The 19,824-nt window shown below is 41.8% G+C and overlaps 1 long non-coding RNA gene across 3 annotated transcripts in view; it reads right to left on the bottom strand.

Moving 5' to 3' along the window:
- LOC137518441 (uncharacterized) overlaps nucleotides 1–19,824 on the bottom strand; it is a 121,202-nt gene that overhangs the window by 43,735 nt on the left and 57,643 nt on the right. For 2 of the 3 annotated variants that reach the window (XR_011020810.1, XR_011020811.1), the window contains one exon: nucleotides 16,909–17,338. The exons of the other annotated variant lie outside the window; for it this stretch is intronic. This is a non-coding gene — a long non-coding RNA (uncharacterized lncRNA). Of the gene's footprint in view, nucleotides 1–16,908; nucleotides 17,339–19,824 lie in introns of those variants that run through there. 3 annotated transcript variants of the gene reach the window in all.

Genomic DNA, 19,824 nt, shown 5'->3' with positions numbered 1-19,824 from the left:
GGAATGAGCTGTACTGGGTGGCCACACTACTAGACCCTCGGTACAGGCACAAAGTGGCGGACCTGTTACCAACTCACCTGAAGGTGGAAAGGATGCAGCACATGCAGAACCAGCTGTCAACTATGCTTTACAATGCCTTTAAGGGTGATGTGACAGCACAACGCCAGTAAGGTACCACTGCCACTAATCCTCCTCCCGTGTCCACGCAGTCAAAGACAGGACGCTCCAGCGATCTCATGGTGATGTCGGACATGCGGACGTTCTTTAGTCCAACGCCTCGCCGTAGCCCTTTCGGATCCACCCTCCACCAACGCCTGGAACGGCAGGTAGCCGACTACCTGGCCTTAAGTGTGGACGTAGACACTGCTGTGAACAGCGATGAGGAACCCTTGAACTACTGGGTGCGCAGGCTTGACCTGTGGCCACAGCTGTTCCAATTTGCCATCCAACTTCTCTCCTGCCCTGCCGCAAGCGTCCTGTCAGAAAGGACCTTCAGCGCAGCTGGAGGCATTGTCACTGAGAAGAGAAGTCGCCTAAGTCACAAAAGTGTTAAGTACCTCACCTTTATCAAAATGAATGAGGCATGGATCCCGGAGGGCTGCTGCTCGCCCCAAGTCTAAGTCAGTCTCCGCACACACAGCATCTCTGCCTGCACGCCGTGTGACTGGCTGCCTGGCCTGCCCCAAGAAGACTAAGTCGCTCCCAGTCCCCCCACACAGCATGTCTGCCTGCAGGCCGCTTGACTAGCTTCTCCGCCACCACCAACAGGGTCCGGGACTCCAGGCGGATTGCTGAATTTTTTAGGCCGCTGTAATAATTTTTCTGGTGCGTGTACATGACTGCCTAATTTTTCTGGCTGCACTGCGGGCAGCTGCAACAACAAAAGAAAAGGCATGTTCATGCACCCATTCCCCTTTGTGATCATTACCTTGCCGTGGTGAAGGGGCTTGCGTATCACAATGAAGCAATGACCGGCGCCTAGATGAGTGTCTCGGGGGGCACACAAAAGATAATAAGGTCGTTGCCTCATTGTGATCAGACCAAATTTGATCAGCTGGACAGTCACTGTTCTGTCATTCAGCTACATCAGCCAGGCGACCATATGGGCTGTAAAGCCACCAAAACCTGCACTCTCGCCATGGTGCGCACCAGTCCAGCACGGCCGTCACTACACAAACAGCTGTTTGTGGTGAGTTACACGGTGAGTTTGGTGTGTCAGTGGGAAGCAGTACCTTAATTACACTACCTGATTGATGTATACACATGCAAGATGTTTTAAAGCACTTTAGGCTTGCAATTTAGCATTCAATGTGATTTCTGCCCTTAAAACGCTGCTTTGCGTCAAATCCAGATTTTTCCCGGGGACTTTTGGCGTGTATCCCACTCCGCCATGCCCCCCTCCAGGTGTTAGACCCCTTGAAACATCTTTTCCATCACTTTTGTGGCCAGCATAATTTTTTTTTTTCAAAGTTCGCATCCCCATTGAAGTCTATTGTGGTTCGCTAACTTAAACGCGAACCGAACGTTCCGCGAAAGTTCGCGAACCCGGTTCGCGAACCTAAAATCGGAGGTTCGGCCCAACTCTACTAGATGCTAGGGAACTTTATAGGGGAGTGAGAGAAGGTCACTAGACACCAATGAACTGTATAGGGAAGGGCGAGGGGTGCCAGGGAACTGTAAAGAAGAAGGAGCCTGTACGCTCCAGGGACCTGAATAAGGGAGGGTGTGGGTCACTAGACACCAGGGAATGTAACAATTAACATAAGCAAAAAATTTAAGCCTATGCCACAAGTATTTCTTTGATGTGAAGGATGGAAGAGGAGCAGGGGAAGCAGGAGATTTTGGCACATGAAGCAGGTGGACAAAAAGGGCGCCGCCATTGACTCCCATATTAAATATCATTTAACAGGCGCCGAACGGGAAAAAAGGGCGCCCGTGGTAATTTATGTTTTCAAACTGCACCCATGATAATAAATGTTTCCCAACTTCACCAACGAACAGTAACGTTTACACATAAAATAATACTCATTTATAGTTTTGAGTTAAATTGTAATGTAATATTTAAATAATCACTTTTCATAAATCATTATTTTGAACATATAAAGCCGTCAACAAATAAATATAATAATATTATAATATAATCGTAATATACTTTTTTTTTATTAACACTATGTAAAACATGATTATCCACCAAATAAACTGTGCAACAACAAAATCATAATATATCGTTGTTCACACTTAATACTTATAAAACACTATTATCCATCTGATAAACCGAGCAATAGCTAAATCTGACGAATAATGGTTACAAACATACTAAACATATCTATCGTATTTAACTAAAACGTTATTTAAAATATTATTACTTACTCTTTGTAAAACATTATTATCCATATAATCAAGTGATCAGTAAGTACATTGTAATATATTTTTTACAGTCTCTAGTTGTAAAACATTATTATTCACACAATAAAGCGATCACTAAGGGGGGATTTAGGGTTAGGCACCACCAGGGAGGATTTAGGGTTAGGCACCACCAGGGGGGTCTTAGGGTTAGGCACCACCAGGGGGGGGTCTTAGGGTTAGGCAACACCAGTAATATTTACTAATGTTTTACTACAGTTATTACGAACGTACTTATATTTTTTTATGATAACATTTTTTTAAATATGTGAATTAAGTTTTAAGCTGTATTAAATGACTTTTTAAAGGTTTATCAATTTTACAATAAAAATGTATACAAAATATTGTTTAGAAACTTTATAATAGTATGAAATGTCCAGATATGTTTTTGGATCCTGATCTGATTACATCATAAAAAAAAAATAACAAAAGTACTTAAAATCCGTTTTAAATCATAATAATTATAATCATAATTGTGAATATACAAACATTATTGTAATTTTCCGTCTATAATTACAGAGAATAGTGTTTTACCAATACAACATTTTTTTTTTTTTTTTCAAATTCTTTATTTATTCATATATAGAAAAAATTCATATACAAAAAATTCCCATACAATTCCAAGATACATAATATATCCATTCATCATCTCTGAATTAGGTCGGCAGATATAATAAATCTTCCGAGCAGTATTAATTCACTATACATCTGCTTATAAGATACAACAGACCTCATGCCCACATTCCAATAATATCTAAATACCAATAAAGCAGAGATAAACTGTTTTATAACTATAGGCTCATCAGTTAATAATTACTCTTCACTTAACATTCCCCCACTGAATTAACACTTCAATTCCCTAAGAACGTCGCCTCGCCTATCTCATCCAAATATACCAAGAAGAGATGATGATATGGAATAAGAAAACAAACAAGCTCACATCCCCACTCTTACAAACATCACATTCATCCCTACTAGCATTTATTTCCTCTCATTTCACGACCCGGTTCCTATTCCCCTTCTAAAAACATGCTGTTATATTTAAACATTTCTATCCATCCCTCTCGTCTGTGGTCACGAAGAACCCATTATCCATTTGTATTCGTCTAATTTAGTAAATTCTTCCCATTTTTCCCAAATAGAGTTAAACTTTTGTTCTCTACCTTTCAGCGCATATGTCAATCCCTCCATACGCTGTATATGGAGGATCTCTTGGAACCATTCAATTAGAGAGAGCGCTAGATGAGACTTCCAGTTTCTCCCAATCAATATTCTCGCCGCATTGATCATATGACAACTTAAAGTTTTCCTATATTTATTCACACTACTCTCATTGAAATGTATTAAAAAAATAAGGGAGGTCTGGCGGTCCCAGATCCATATTTATAATAGAATCCAGCAGTCTTGGCAAGAGCAGTAGATTGGCATGGGAACCCTGAAGAGAGGAGATGGATTGACATTGAACAAAATATGGTAGAATTCCCATTAAATAACATATTATGGTACACCCCTCCTTATAGGAGTCAGCACCCAGCGAGTCTATTGGTGAATCACACAATAAAGATATTTAATACGTTTAGGGACAAAAACCTTTTGGCACCCACCCCCTCTCCATTTATGCCAATTATAGATAATCCAGATTTCAAGTTAGGGTGTAGTAAAACAGGGGGAATAGAAGGCGGGGATAGATTTGGAATTAGAGCAGGAGCACTATTGAAGGGTGAAGACTGGAAATCAATAACGGAAGTAAGGGAAGAATTTCCATCTTTTAATCTTAACTGGTGGAAATTGATGCAGTTTCATCACTTTATGATGACAAAGGGGAAGAAGGAGGAGTTCTCCAGAAACCTCACAAAAATGGAGCAGATGTGTGGATCAAGGCAGAGAGTCAAAAAGGTGATAACAAGAATTTATAGAGAGTTATTGAATAAAGAAGACCATACGATTCAATTGAGACAAAAATGGCAAACAGATTTAAATTGCTCTTTTTCAGACGTGCAGTGGAAGAAAATAATAGAGCTATCATATAGAACTTCAATCTCAGCAAAGATACAGGAGTCTGGTTATAAGGTACTCTCTAGATGGTATATGACACCGGTTAAATTAAATAAAATGTACGCAGATGTGGATAGGACCTGTTGGAGGTGTGGGGAGGAGGAGGGTACCTTCCTCCATATCTTTTGGGACTGTTCAAGGATAAGAGGCTTCTGGATGGCTGTTAAAGGGATACTGTAGGGGGGTCGGGGGAAAATGAGTTGAAGTTACCCGGGGCTTCTAATGGTCTCCCGCAGGCATCCTGTGCCCATGCAGCCACTCACCAATGCTCCGGCCCCGCCTCCTTTTCACTTCTGAAATTTCAGACTTTAAAGTCTGAAAACCACTGCGCCTGCGTTGCCGTGTCCTCGCTTCCCCTGATGTCACCAGGAGCGCACGGCGCAGACACAGACCATACTGGGCTTGCGCAGTATGCTTCTGGTGCCATCAGCGGGAGTGAGGACACGGCAACGCAGGCGCAGTGGTTTTTTGACTTTAAAGTCTGAAATTCCAGAAGTGAACCAGAGGCGGAGCCGGAGCATTGGGGAGTGGCTGCGCGGGCACAGGATGTCTGTGGGGGACCATTAGAAGCCCCGGGTAACTTTAACTCATTTTCCCCTGACCCCCCTACAGTATCCCTTTAAAGAATATATAGTTAAAATAACAGATGTAATAATAACAGATGATCCAGCTATTTTTTTAATACATACCAATGCAACATTTCATAGACATTATTTAATGATTTGAATGTGTAAAACATTATTCTAAACGAAATATTAAAATATAATTGTTTTATAAACAATATTTCAGATAACGTTTACACCATGCACCCTTTTTTCCTGACGCCTTTTTGCATGTACGCAGAGCAGGTAGTTTATTCCAATCTTACAGTAATAATGCTCAACCACAAATGGCACACGCTTGCTTGGGTGCACTGCTGGCACATGCAGGTTTGGCTGCTGCCTGGCTTGCCCCTTCTTCTGCTGTGCCCAAGTCTGGCACTTTCCCTGGCTCCCCTTTGAGACTGGCTTGAAACCAGTTATTGCTTGGGCAATACAAGAAGGTGGCCATTCCTTATTAAATTATAGTAATTGTGCTCTCTGCATATTAGCTTATTTTGTTGTTAATTATTATTATTTATTGGATTTATATAGTGACAACTTATCACACAGTGCTGGACAATAAATACAGTTAACCTCCCTGGCAGTAATCCTGAGCATAGCTCGGGGTAGGAAAAAGAAGTCAGGAGGGGTAAGCCCGAGATATGCTCGGGCTAGCTAAATGGCACGTGCCTGGTGCTTACCTGGGTCCCGCACCACGACTCCAGATCTCTCCTGCAGCCACCGGGATCACCATATCCTTCGCTCTTCTTCCTGAATCCCGGGGGCCAATCAGGGCTGGTGTGGTGGTAAGCTTGTGGCGTGATGTCAGCGGGGGGGGGGGGGCTGTTAAATTTTAAGTGGACCTAAACTCTCGCACAGAACAGAAGGAAAACAGAGAGAAATGCACCTGGTATGTATGCAGAGACTTTAGCCCAGGCATGGGCAAACTTGGCCCTCCAGCTGTTGAAGAACTACAAGTCCCACAATGCATTTGCCTTTATGAGTCATGACTGTGGCTCTCAGACTTCTGCAATGCATTGTGGGACTTGTAGTTCCTTAACACCTGGAGGGCCAAGTTTGCCCATGCCTGCTTTAGCCTGTCTAATTCCCCCCTCATCTGTGACTGGTTACTGTTTGTGAACCTAAACTCTTGCACAGGACAGAAGGAAAACACAAAGCAATGTGCACCCTGTATGTATGTAGAGAGTTTAGCCAGTCTAATTCCCCCTCATTTTTCTCTAATCACAAGTTGTAATCTCTACCCTATGTCACATGACTGCCATGGCAGAGATGGCAGATAAGCTCATTTGAAAGCACAGATTGTTAACAATATGGGAATTTAGTTCCCAACTGAATTTGTGCTAAGTGCTTCTGCTGATCTGTCTAACTGTTACAGATTTTTGCCTGGATTTTGACTACTCTCTGCCTGCCACCTGCATTGACCTCTGCCTGGATTTTGACTACTTTCTACATGTTGCCTGCACTGACCTCTGTCTGAATTTTGACTACTCTCTGCCTGCCGCCTGCACCGACCCCTGCCTGGTTTTTGACTACTCTCTGCCTGCATCCTGCACTGACTGCTGCCTGGATTTTGACTACTCTCTGCCTGCACCGACCTCTGCCTGCTGCCTGCCCCAACTTCTGTCACTTTATTGAGTATATTTCTCCCACTCCCCCCAAAAATGCACCAACCAGAATGTGTGTCGTATGCGGCAGCAAGACTAATAGCAAAGCGAAAACAGTACAAAAGGAACCCCAATTGTGATGTCCTCTGTGCCATTCCATGTTTCAAAATATACCACACATAGGAGGTGTATTAGGTGTATTAGGTTTATATACAGGGGTTGGACAAAATAATGGAAACACCTAACATTTGGGCATCATAATCTTTGAACATGTTTTAAAGGATACCACAACTGAAATGTGACATGATGAGATAGACATGTGTATGCACAGTGCCTAGCATACAGATAACTATGCTGTGTTCCTTTTTTTCTTTCTCTGCCTGAAAGAGTTAAATATCAGGTATGTAAGTGGCTGACTCAGTCCTGACTCAGACAGGAAGTGACTACAGTGTGACCCTCACTGATAACAAATTCCCCTTTTTTACCTCTTTCTTGCTCTCAGAAGCCATTTTCTGCTAGGAAAGTGTTTTATAGTTGGAATTTCTTATCAGTGAGGGTCACACTGTAGTCACTTCCTGTCTGAGTCAGGACTGAGTCAGCCACTTACATACCTGCTGTTTATCTCTTTCAGGCAGAGAAAGAAAAAAGGGAACACAGCCTAGTTATGTGTGTGCTAGGCACTGTACATACACATGTCTATCTCATTATGTCACATTTCAGTTGGGGTATCCTTTAAGCAATCAAAACTTGACATATGTTAATTTTTTTTGTTTATTATTTTTGTTATTTGATGTGTTTAATTAAAATAATTGTTTTTCTTACAGATAGTTAAACCAAAGTTGGTTATAATTTATAAAAATGGCAGATCTCTCAGACTTTCAAAGAGGCCAAATTGTTGGTGCTTGTATGGCAGGTGCTACTGTAACAGAAACAGCCCGAATGCTTGACATTTCAAGAGGTACTGTCTCAAAAGTAATGACTGCCTTTGAAAGAGAAGGAAAAACATCCTCAGCAAAGCACAGTTGTGGCCAAAAGTCGAAGTTGTCTGAGAGAGACCGTCGGACTCTAAATCGAATTGTTAGAAAAGCTCACAAGACCACGGCTCCTAAAATCACTGCAGAGCGGAATGAACACCTACAGAACCCAGTTTCCACAAAAACTGTTCATCGGGAGCTGCTGGAAGAACTGCAATTATAAAACCTCTGCTCTCAAAGACAAATGTTTCAAAGCCTTTAGAGTGGTGTAGAAACCACTAGAATTGGTCCCTCGAGTAGTGTAAAAATGTGATTTTCTCTGACGAATCATCGTTTACCTTATTTCCGACCTCCGGCTGAGTGTACGTTTGGAGACGGCCGAAGAATGGGCTAAAATTCCTTTGGAAACAATTCACAATTTGTATGAATCAATACCTCGGAGAATTGAGGCTGTAATTGCCGCAAAAGGTCGACCTACACCATATTAAAATATATTTTGTTGATTTTCAAGGTGTTTCCATTATTTTGTCCAACCTCTATATGTATAATCTGGTGCCTTATTTGAACAGTTTCACAATTTTTTTAAGTATATTCATAAATTTAATTATTTCAACAATTTTGTGCTCATCTTTTATTATACGCGGGATGTCTACAAGACCTTTATTCTGACATATTTTGGTGAGTTATGACTTAAGAATTGGAGGCCTAAAATTTTCGAAAAACCCATAAATGCAGAAAGAAATTAACCACCAGGGAGGTTAAATCAATACAGTTTTATATGGGAACATACTGTATACTTTAGCCTTAGGTATTTATTAAATAAATAAGGCTGCCTAATGTAACTTATAAGTGTTCAATGAAAGTATTGGATTTATGTCTAAACATTTGCATTTGTGGCCTGCCTTCTGTAACCTAAACGATTGTGTAATTTTTCCATCTTCAATGTATTGAATCCTGCGTTTTATCTGACCTCACTTGAAAGTGTTTTAGGTCAACTCTCAGAGAATACTTTTTATTGACGGTTATAAAAGCGAATACATCGATAAATATTTCCATGATTTGTCAAGAAAATAGTGTGCTGAGAACAGCAGCACTTGATTCTCTGGCCACAGGTACAAATTCTGTGAAAAGGTCATGTTTATATGAATGGTAATTCCCAAACAGGCAAAAGTTTCACAGCGGTAAATCTTCATTTTGCATTTATGTCAGGATTTGCTCAGTAGCAGTACTATGGTGCAATTTATAAAGTAACTGACTACAGAAATATAGTGCAGCTAGAATTTCAGCAGAGTAATTACCACTTTTCTCAGTCGTTACGGTGACTGTAAAGCTTTGTCCAGCTCATTCACGTCTCTCTATGCTTATTTGTATTTCAGTCCTAAAGCTTTTCATTTCCCTTTTTACAATAGCATAAGTACCTATGGTAACTGCATTGTCTGACTCTAACTAACACATGTTCAAGCTATAGCTCTTGGCTGTCAAACTTGAGACTTGCACTCATTTCATGAAATCACTGTAATCAGTTCTTCACTATCCAGCTGTTTCTGTGCTGCTTGTTTAGCAGAATACATCAACTGGTTATATGCCAGACTTTGTATGAGTATAACTTTTTTTTCATATTGAGGCATAGGTACCAATGCTGTCAATAATCAAGTGGGATACATTGGCTGGTATAAACTTGGCCGTACACTTAACAATTTTATGTGTCAAAACCTGTCACTCTGACTGAATCTCCTAGAAATTGATACCAGAATTGATGCCCAATTGAGTAATGTGCGGCTTAATTGGTTGATTGCTGTGGAAGGACAATATCACTCAATCAGAGACAAGTAGAGATGGCCCGAATGGTTCGCCGGCGAACGGTCCCCGGCGAACTTCGGTGGTTGCGTTCGCGGAGAACCGCAAACTTTTCCGAAAGTTCGATTCGCCCCCATAGTGCATCATTAGGGTCAACTTTGACCCTCTACATCACAGTCAGCAGGCACATTGTAGCCAATCAGGCTACACTCCCTCCTGGAGCCACTCCCCCCTTATAAAAGGCAGGCAGCGTCAGGCATTGGACTCACTTGTGTGCCTGCAGTAATTAGAGAAGGGAGAGCTGCTGCAGACTCTCATAGGGAAAGCTTAGTTAGGCTCTTGTAGGCTTGTTAGCTTGCTCCTTGCTGATTCTTATTGCTAAAAAAAAAAAAAGCACCCCTCAACAGCTCTTTTGAGAGCTAATCTTGTTCTTGTGATCTATTTTTTGGTGTGTGTGTGTGTGGCCCACTTGCATTATATACAGCCCTGTCAGTGAGTCGCAGCTGGCCTTTGGTGTAATTCCTACTGTGCCACTGCCAGGCCCAGCACATTTAGTGACTACCTGTGTGTGTGTGACACGCAGCTGCAGATTTGTAATCCCATCCAAATCACTGCACCTGTTCACTGTTCAGTGCACCTACCTACCTACCTACCTACCTACGTGAGTGCACGCATTGTTAATACCACCAGTCATTGCACCTGTTCACGGCCTGTGTGTGTGTGACAGGTGCACATTTGTAATACCCATCACTGCATATACCTACCCGTTGTGTTCAGTGCACCCACCTACCTACATGAGTGCATGCAGTGTGATATACCACTCTGTGCATACCTGTTAACTGCACCTGTGTGACTGCACATTGTATTAGTCAAGTCAGTGCATACCTTTCACTTCATCCCCCCAATATGGACAAAACAAAAGGCAGAGGCAGGCCACCTGGCAGGTCTGTTCGAGGTCGCACTGTCGACCAAAGTACAGTGTTCAGAAGAAGGCACGTGCCATCAACCCCCAATATTGTCAGGACGTAGTTGACTATTTAACACAGAGCACCTCATCTTTCTCAGCTTCCGCACTGAAGCGTGACATATCCTCCTCCTCCTGCTCTGATTCTGGCACCTCACTTAACACTCAGACGGCCGCCACCACCAAAGTGCCATCACCCCAGGGCTCAGCGGTGTGGAAATTTTTTGTGTGTGTCTGCCTCAGATGAGAGCAATGCCATCTGTACTCTCTGCCACCGAAAATTGAGCCGTGGAAAGACCAAGACCCGCGTAGGGACAACTACCTTACGAAGGCACATGATTACAAAGCACAAACTGCAATGGGATGACCACCTGAGGAAAAGCAGCACACAAAAGCAAAGCCACACACCGCAGTGGAAGATACCAGGCCACAATTTTTTCTCAAAAAAGGCGATACCTAAACTGTACCGTGATGTTGAAAGGCAAGTGGTGACATATCTGCACACAGCGTTGAGTCAAGGGTCCATCTGACCACGGATGCCTGGTCTGCAAAGCACGGTCAGGCCTGCCCGAAGACTAAGTCAGTCCCCACACACAGCATCTCTGCCTGCATGCCGTGTGACTGCCTGCCCCAAGACTAAGTCACTCCCCACACAGCATCTCTGTCCGCAGGATGGTTGACTGCCTTCTCTGCTACCACCAACAGGGTCCAGGACTCCAGGTGGATTCCTGAATTTCGGCCGCTTTAATAATTTATCTGGTGCGTGTACATGCCTGCCTAATTTTTCTGGCTGCACTGCAGCTGCAAAAACAAAACAAAAGGTATGTACATGTGCCATATCCCCTTCATGATCATTACATTGCCGCGGTGAAGAGGCTTGCGCATCACAATGAAGCAATGACCACCGGCTATATGAGTGTCTCAGAGGGGGGCACACTCACGATAATAAGGTCGTTGCTTCATTGTGGACAGACCAAATTTCATCAGCTGGACAGTCACTGTTCTGTCATTCAGCTACCTCAGCCCGGTGACCATATGGGCTGGAAAACCGCCATCACCTGCCCTCTTGTCATGGTGTGCACCAGTGCAGCACGGCCGTCACTACACAAACAGCTGTTTGCAGCCACTGCATACCTTTCACTGCATGTTTGACTTGCCCTCCATAACAGATTCTCGTTAAAGGTTTTAAAGTTGATTCATCTCATATACAGCAGGGCCTCGAAAGTCCTCCTGTATTGTTATTTTTGGTCACTACCTCGGGACGTGCATGCCATGCCTGCTGCCTTCCTTGGATGTGTGGTGGTGGTAGCCATTTCTTAGGCTCCCACTCCGGACCAGAATCGAACCAGGATTCCACGGCCATGGTCACCATGGTCACCATGGTACTGAGAAAGTACCATCAAACGTTTCACACAGTTGAATGAATGGCAGACTTGCCCTCCATAACACAACATAACTCCATAACACATTTTTGGCAAATGCTTTCGATCTTGCGCTGGGTCAAGGGTCCATCTGACCACAGATGCCTGGTCTGCAAAGCACAGTCAGCGCAGGTACATTACTTATACAGCAAATGGGTCCTTACTTGGCTGTGTGGTGGTGATAGCCGGTTCTCAGGCTCCCACTCCGGACCAGAATCGAACCCTGATTCCCCGGCCATTACCCGTGGTCACAATGGCAGACTTTCCCTCCATAACAGATTCTCGTTACAGGTACTGAACAGCCAGCAGAAAATGTAATTAAAAAAAATAGATGTAAGCTTTAACAATGGTAGAGAAAGAACCATCGAAAGTTGATAAGGCAGTCAGACATTACCTGATATCACTGAGGAAGAGCAATCTCGCCATGGTGCGCACCAGTCCAGCACGGCCATCACAACACAAACAGCTGTTTGCTGTGCGTTACACAGTGAGTTTGGTGTGTCAGTGTGAAGCAGTACTCTAATTACACTCCCTGATTGATGTATACACATGCAAGATGTTTTAAAGCACTTTAGGCCTGCAATTTAGCATTCAATGGGATTTTTACCCTTAAAACGCTACCTTGCGTCAAATCCAGATTTTTCCCCGGGACTTTTGGCGTCTATCTCACTCATCCATGCAAAAACTCAGATGTTAGACCCCTTGAAACATCTTTTCCATCACTTTTCTGGCCAGCATAAGTTTTTCTAGTTTTCAAAGTTAGCCTCCCCATTGAAGTCTATTGCGGTTCGCGAACCTAAAATCGGAGGTTCGGGCCATCTCTAGTGACAAGTTGAGAGCGCATAGTGACATTTGATTTTAGGATGACCGGCCTGTAGGGTTGGCAGCGGAGTTCATACTCACCTGACCACAGATGCGTGTCTTCTCTCCATCGCCGATGGGCATGTCTCCCTTTTTTCTTCTCTTCATCACCATGACAAACACTAGAGGCTGAACACTAGAGGCCTGGCGTGTAGGTAGTTACATAAGCTATGTGTTACAGGGCCTTGGGCTTCTAGTGTTTATCATGGGGCACAAGGGATGGAAAGAAGAGAGAGAGAGTGGCAACCCAAGTGGTGATGGAAAGAAGATACATGATGGCAACTATAAGCTTCACAGTTGGGGGAGACCTGGCGAGCCAAGCAGGCATTGCATGCTCCACAGAGTTTCCATAGATTTCATGCTGACAATCTGTGTACAGTATGTGGAAGGATTTGATCCCTCTCATGATCTTATCTGGTGGCCATCTATTAGTATATGGTCGCCTTAGTGTACCCGAGATGACATGTGACATGCAGAGATAGATATGTGAGTATATACAGTGGCAAGAACACAAACACCTGTGCTGTGCTCCTTTTCTTTTTTTTCCAGCCTCCAAGAGTTAATATCCAGCTATGCATCTGACAGTTTTTCTCCTGTCAGGACCCAGTTGGCTATAGCATTCCTCACTGATGACAAATTACAGCTATAAAGCACTTTCCTAAGCAGATTACTGGGCTTCTGACTGCAAGGGATAGGAAAAAAAAAGTCTATAGTTCATGTAATTTCCCTCTGGGATGCTTTTGATGCTGCAATTGAGCAGACAATAAAACATTAAATCTACTTTGCTGATGTTTATACATAAAATAAAACTGGAGATTTCAAAAAAGCCCTTTTTTTAGGCGTAGGGGGACAAATGAAATTGATTATCTCATCAATTTATTTTCACCCCAGGTTCACTTTAAGACAGGTTAAACTAAAACAACCTAATCTGGCCAAAAATGAATCACCGTATGAGTATTTTGAGGGAGATATATTGGATACAAAATGAATCAACAAATTACTTTTACATTGTATGGCTAAGGTCAGTTTTCCATGAATTTCTTCAGTCCACTGCTTGTCCTACAACTATGTACAACTAAATCTCCAAATAGTAATCCTTTTTGATTTTGTTTTCACCAAGTCCAGATCCAAGATTTCATTCACTACTTCTTAGCCTTAGTTTCCCACTTTCTGTCTAAAGTTTCTGTTGTCTTAAAATCTCAGTTGTCTCTGGATTGCTGAATCAGACAACTGAATACTTCTTTCTAATTCCTGAATAACTGTTAACTAGGCTGGCAAGTTTTGTTCTTAGTAACGTTTAGACAGGGAAGAAGAGACCTTTTTGAAAAATTCTGAAATTGTGCCAAATCCCAGTGTGAATCTCTATTGCTTCTTGAGAAAAGATCAGGCCCGAGGAATGTTCTTCCAGCTCCACCTCCTAGTTGTATTTTTTTCTTGGCCTCTTTTCTACTGTGTTTCTGATAAGTCTTTTGAGTTTACAGAAACTAGAAGAACAACCAGTTAAGAGAAGTAGTGAGGAAAGAGAACAATCTGACATTTTCTTAAATGACAAACCAGTTAAATCTATCTTTAATTACTTGGGGCTTCAATCCCCTCGAAGTCTTCTGGGTCCCTCGTCACAGTTCTGGCACTCACCAGTGTCCCTATAGCAGCCTGTAAGGCTCCCAGAACCAATGGCGGGTTAGCGCTTCAGTGCATACGTGGGTACGCGTGACCACTCACAAATGCACCCACGTCCCTGAACGCTCACTGCACCTGTGCAGACTACTGCAAGTAGGTGCTCATTCATAAAAACAAGTAACAATGTTACGGAAATAGTAAGGCTTTGTTGTAATGCACCTGCAGTTTTGCTCAATCTAAAATTGCACGTAATGCTGTTCAGTGGTGAAGCGCGCATTCGTTTCTGGCTGTGATTTGTGCGCATAACAATAATCAATTCCCTGGCCTGCCACATGAAATTTCAATGTGCGCATGATTCCCATAGACCGGTAGCAGGTGCCGACAGTCTGTGGTGGACAACACGCACACAAAAATGCACAAAGGATGCAAAAAAAAGTCCGCTGGAAAATACCTGTTTCCTACAGACACAAGTGTGGCCTCTCCCTAACTGTGCCTCTTTCACAGCAGTTGTATGCTACCTTAGATCTGTGTTCTGAGGAGACAGGATCTTCTTTGAGGGGTCACGTAAATTTGGGTGCCCTTGTAAAGCACCACTAATATCAGCTATAACAGTAAATTTGGGCAACAAAAGTGCCTGATAAAATAGTGTGCAATGGGACTGCACACTATAGAAGTGGCGGCTGTAAATATAGTGGCTACAAATATACAAATATTGGCCCAAATGTACTGTCATACCCACTATTAGCAACATTTTACATGGTCATGTATGGCAGGGCCCATTATTGCTAGGTATTGGGGAGGATTAGAGTCTGCATGGGGTGGCTAGGGTTAGTCATAGATATAGGAGAGTTAGTGTTAGGCATAGGAAAAATAATGGTAATAGGCATAAAATAATGGTAAGAGAATATCAGTATCAATAGTAGAATATTACACATGTTCAGTGTTGCTTGCCAATTCTTGCTAGTCATTTTCGCATTGAAAATTGTAATACATTGGGCTCGATTCAGTAAACGGTGCTAACCCAGTTAGCACGCCTAAAGGCTTTGGGCGTGCTAACCAAGGTGCTAAGTAGTTAGTACATACAAACTACTTAGCACCGTAGTTAGCACATGTAAACGTAGCACCGTAGTTAGCACATGCAAACTACTACTTAGCACCGTGCCAACTAGGGTGCTAAGCTCCATGGTTACATACCCCTGGTCTTGCTAATTATGATCTTGTAAAAAATAGAATATTTGGAAATTTTAATTTAATCTGAGCTCTATATTTTATGTGACGATCATTATATTATTGTTAAAGCGGAATATAACCCTGCATTTCAACTTTGCTCTAAAACATTATTTACAGTATATTATATGCAACCAGCATTTTTTTTTTACTAGACCAGCATTGGAAGGGTTACACAGGGCTTTAAAGTTCCTGGAGATTTTGCAGATGCATCCGAAGCTGACATAGATACATTTTGTTTACATAAATGTATCTAAGTGTTGAATGTGACTCACTCTCTCTGACTGAGAAAGGAGCTGGAGGACAGCCAAAGAGTGTGTAACATTTCTCAATAGATACATTAAACTAAATAGAATGTAACAATCTGAACTTCTGCATATCTCTCCACGGAACTTTAAACCTCTGTGTTTAACCCTTCCAATGCTGGTCCAGTAAAAAAAAAATGCTTTTTGCATATAATATGCTGTAAATAATGTTTTAGAGCAAAGTTGAAATGCAGGGTTATATTCCGCTTTAACAATACCTCTCATCTTCCACAGTGATAATTGATGCTGAAGCTACTGTTGGAAAAGTTAGGAGGCGCACTGCTACACTGCGTATTCTGTCATATGTTCCTTTTCTTTGTTGAATAAGCACTGATTTTTTTTAAAAAAACTAGGGTGCTAAGTAGTTTACATGTGCTAACTACGGTGCTAAGTAGTTTACATGTGCTAACTACGGTGCTAAGTAGTTTGCATGTGTTAACTACTTAGCATGTGCAAAGCATGTTAGCACATGCAAAGTGGCTTTTCACTGGCGTGCTAACACTTAGCACCCTTTTCTGAATCAAGCCCATTGTATTTTCGCAAAATGGTCAAAGGAAACACATATGTGAAAATTTGCGAAAAACGTTAAAAAATTATTTTCGCTGCGAAAAGTTGAGAAAAATGCAAACAAAAACAAAAAAATAACAAACTTATTGCAAAATGATTTTCAATGGCATTTTCGCTCAAAAGTCGAATTTAACATAATTTTCGTGAAAATTAATGCAAAAAGAATATCGCCATCTTCGCTCATCTCTGCCGATGCTCTACTATCACCCTTTGTGCCCTAACTCTCACCTGAGCCCTCCACTAACCATGCCTAATCCTAATCGACCCAACCCACAACTACTACTAACCTGAGCCACCCACCCCTACTCCTAACACTAACCACCCCCTATCTGAATGAACTGCAAAAAAGCCAAAGGTACACCTTGAGAATAATGGATTGTTGTGCATTAACTTTGTTATCAAATGACATACTGTATATGTGAACTCAGTTTAATCATAAGTTGTAAATTACATTCTGATATGTCTTATAACTTGGACCCGTGTCACATAAAAAAAGGCAGGGACAAACTTTATTAAGGCCCAGTTCACACTGGGCAAAAAAATGGTCAGTTTATTGGACTGTAACAGAATGGATCCTACTGGAGGTTAACGGATCCTATGTTAAATAATAGGATCTGTTCACATTGCTCCTTTTTGTTCGGTCAGTTCCACTGAACAGACTTCAAATTTGGGTCTGCAACAATTTTTCCGGGCCGACAGATGCGTCACACTGACTGCGTGCTAACGGAATGGAGGGTCACTGATGGAAAACTGATGCCTTTTAAATAATGATCCATGCCACGGATTCATTTTTACATGGATCAGTTTTCCATCTGTGCCAGTGTGAACCAGGCCTTATGGAGGAAAACATGACCGCACTTTGCAATTCCAGCAATCTCTGCACTGATCTCTGAAATCTGTGTGGAAATCTCTTAAATCACTGATCTCAGCCGAAATCTCTGAAAAATTTTGAAAGTAAAGAAGAGTTAACTTAAAGCCAAACATACCAGAGTTATACGATAACAACATGTGTAATGCCTTCACATGCTTCTTTTACTTCACAGGATTTACACAATTAAAGTTACATGGACCTGCTGAGAGATCAATGCAATGTCTCTTTACCTCAGATGACACTAGTCTTCTATTTGAAAATGTAATGATAAACAGACATGTACCTGATCCACTTTCGCCATTATGACACTGTCTGTGCAGCAGTTCCCAGCAAATTATGAGCCATTTATCAGACAGGAGACATTTTACACAGACATTTGAAACAAAAGAGGTTATATTTTGCTAGCTGGAAATGTTTTCGGCCTTTAAGCTCAGGTCAGTGCGTCAGAGCCGGAGAGTGGAGACATGAATACAAAATAGGCAATTTATTTTCAGTATGACAACTTTTTTCCCTTTATGTGACTGGAATATAATTTTGGTGTCAGCAAGTTGAAAGTTCTTGTAGCCTATCCAAACTAGCACTTACTAATCATGTAAAGTATGTTGGTTTTTCTTAAAGACCCTTATTCAGCCTCTCAAACAATGATGTTTCTACAGTATATAATAAGAAAAAGTGTATTGTATTATGCAGCATTTTCCTATTTAATATTTATTTTCATTTTTTTTTAAACTTTACAAATTTGACTAAGCAATACTGCTAACAGTGCTGCCCATAGTTAGTCATAACCCTTGCAAATTTAGACTTAAAGTTATTTTTATTCAACCAGCAAATCATTTTTTGACGGGAAATGACATAGGTGTCTCCCAGAAGATAATAAGACAATGTACAAGAGGCATTATTGTGGTAAAAACATTTCTCAGCTTTTATTCACATTTGAGCAAAAAGTGTCCAGTCCAAAACTATTCATACCCTTCTCAATAATCAATAGAAAAGCCTTTATTGGCTATTCCAGTAATCAAATGCTTTCTATAATTGCAGACCAGCTTTTTGCATGTATGCAGAGCTATTTTTGCCCATTCATCTTTAGCAATGAGCTCCAAATCTTTTAGGCTGGAAGGTCTTCTTGCCATCACCCTGATCTTTAGCTCCCTCCACAGATTCTCAAATGGATTCAAGTCAGCACTCTGGCTGGGCCATTCCAAAACGTTTAAGTTGTTGTCTGCTAACCATTTCTTTACCGCTTTTGCTGTGTGTTTTGGGTCATTGTTATGCTGAAATGTCCACTGGTGCCCAAGGCAAAGTTTCTCTGCAGACTGTCTGATGTTGTTGTTGAGAATCCTCATGTATTGCTCTTTTTTATGGTGCTATTTACTGTGATGAGGTTCCCTGGTTAATTGGCTGAAAAACACTGGCAAAGCATCCCACCACCATGTTTGACAGTGGGGATGGTGTTCTTTGGGTTTAAGGATTCTCCTTTTTTTACGCCAAATGAAGGAAACATCATTGTTACCAAACAATTTTTTCATGTGACCATAACATAGAAGACCAGAAGTCTTCTTTGTCCAGATGAGCCAAGGCCAAGTGGGCTTTTGTGTGCCTTATCTGGAGAAGTTGCGTGCTCCTAGGTCTTCATCTGTGGAACCCAGCAGTGTGCAGTGTCCGTTGCATTGTCTGCCTTTAGACATTGTCACCAGCAGAGCCCAGATTCACCAGGATGGCCTTGGTGGTGATCTTTTTCACCGCTCTCACTTTCCTTTTGGCCAACACAGGTGTCACTTTTGGCTTCTGACCACGTCCTCTGAGATTTTCCACGGTGCGGAACATCTTGTATTTTTTTATAATACTTTGCACTGTAGCCACTGGAACGTGAAGACATTTAGAAATTACCTTGTAGCCCTTTCCTGACTTGTGAGCAGCCACAAAATGCACAGCCGCAGGTAAGTCACTGAGCTTTGTTGTCTTAGTCATGACTGTCCACAAACCAACTGCAGAGAGCTGCTGTTTTTCACCTGTTGAGTTGATTAAAACAGCTGTTCCCAATTAATCTGGGTAATTAGGATGCTTTAGAACAACTTGGACTGTTTGGAATGGTATAGAACTTTGGATTTTTCCCACAGACTGTGACAGTTTGTGAAGGAAGGGTATGAACAATTTTGGACTGGACACTTTTTGCTCAAATGTAAATAAAAGCTGAGCTTTTTTTTCCCCACAATAATGCCTCCGGTACATCGTCTTATTATCTTTTGGGAGACACCTATGTAATTTCCTGTCAAAAAATTACTTGCTGGTTGAATGAAAGTAACTTTAAGTCAAAATTTGCCAGGGGTATGAATAATTATGGGCAGCACTGTATACACACATTGAGCTTTCATACGTAAAACATTATCAGATTGCTTTAGTTACAGATTGCCCAGCAAGCTAATGGTGAGCCAGAACTCTTAGGAGTGTGTAAGTGGCTAAAAAGAACCAAGAAGCCCTCTAACTAAAATACTATGCAAAACAGATATTTGCCTTCTTAAAACAGAAGGTATTTGCGATTACTCAGGTTGGAGT

This window comes from Hyperolius riggenbachi, chromosome 5, assembly GCF_040937935.1.
Source record: "Hyperolius riggenbachi isolate aHypRig1 chromosome 5, aHypRig1.pri, whole genome shotgun sequence".
NCBI classification, from domain to species: domain Eukaryota; kingdom Metazoa; phylum Chordata; class Amphibia; order Anura; family Hyperoliidae; genus Hyperolius; species Hyperolius riggenbachi.
This window is presented reverse-complemented; position numbering and strand designations above follow the sequence as displayed.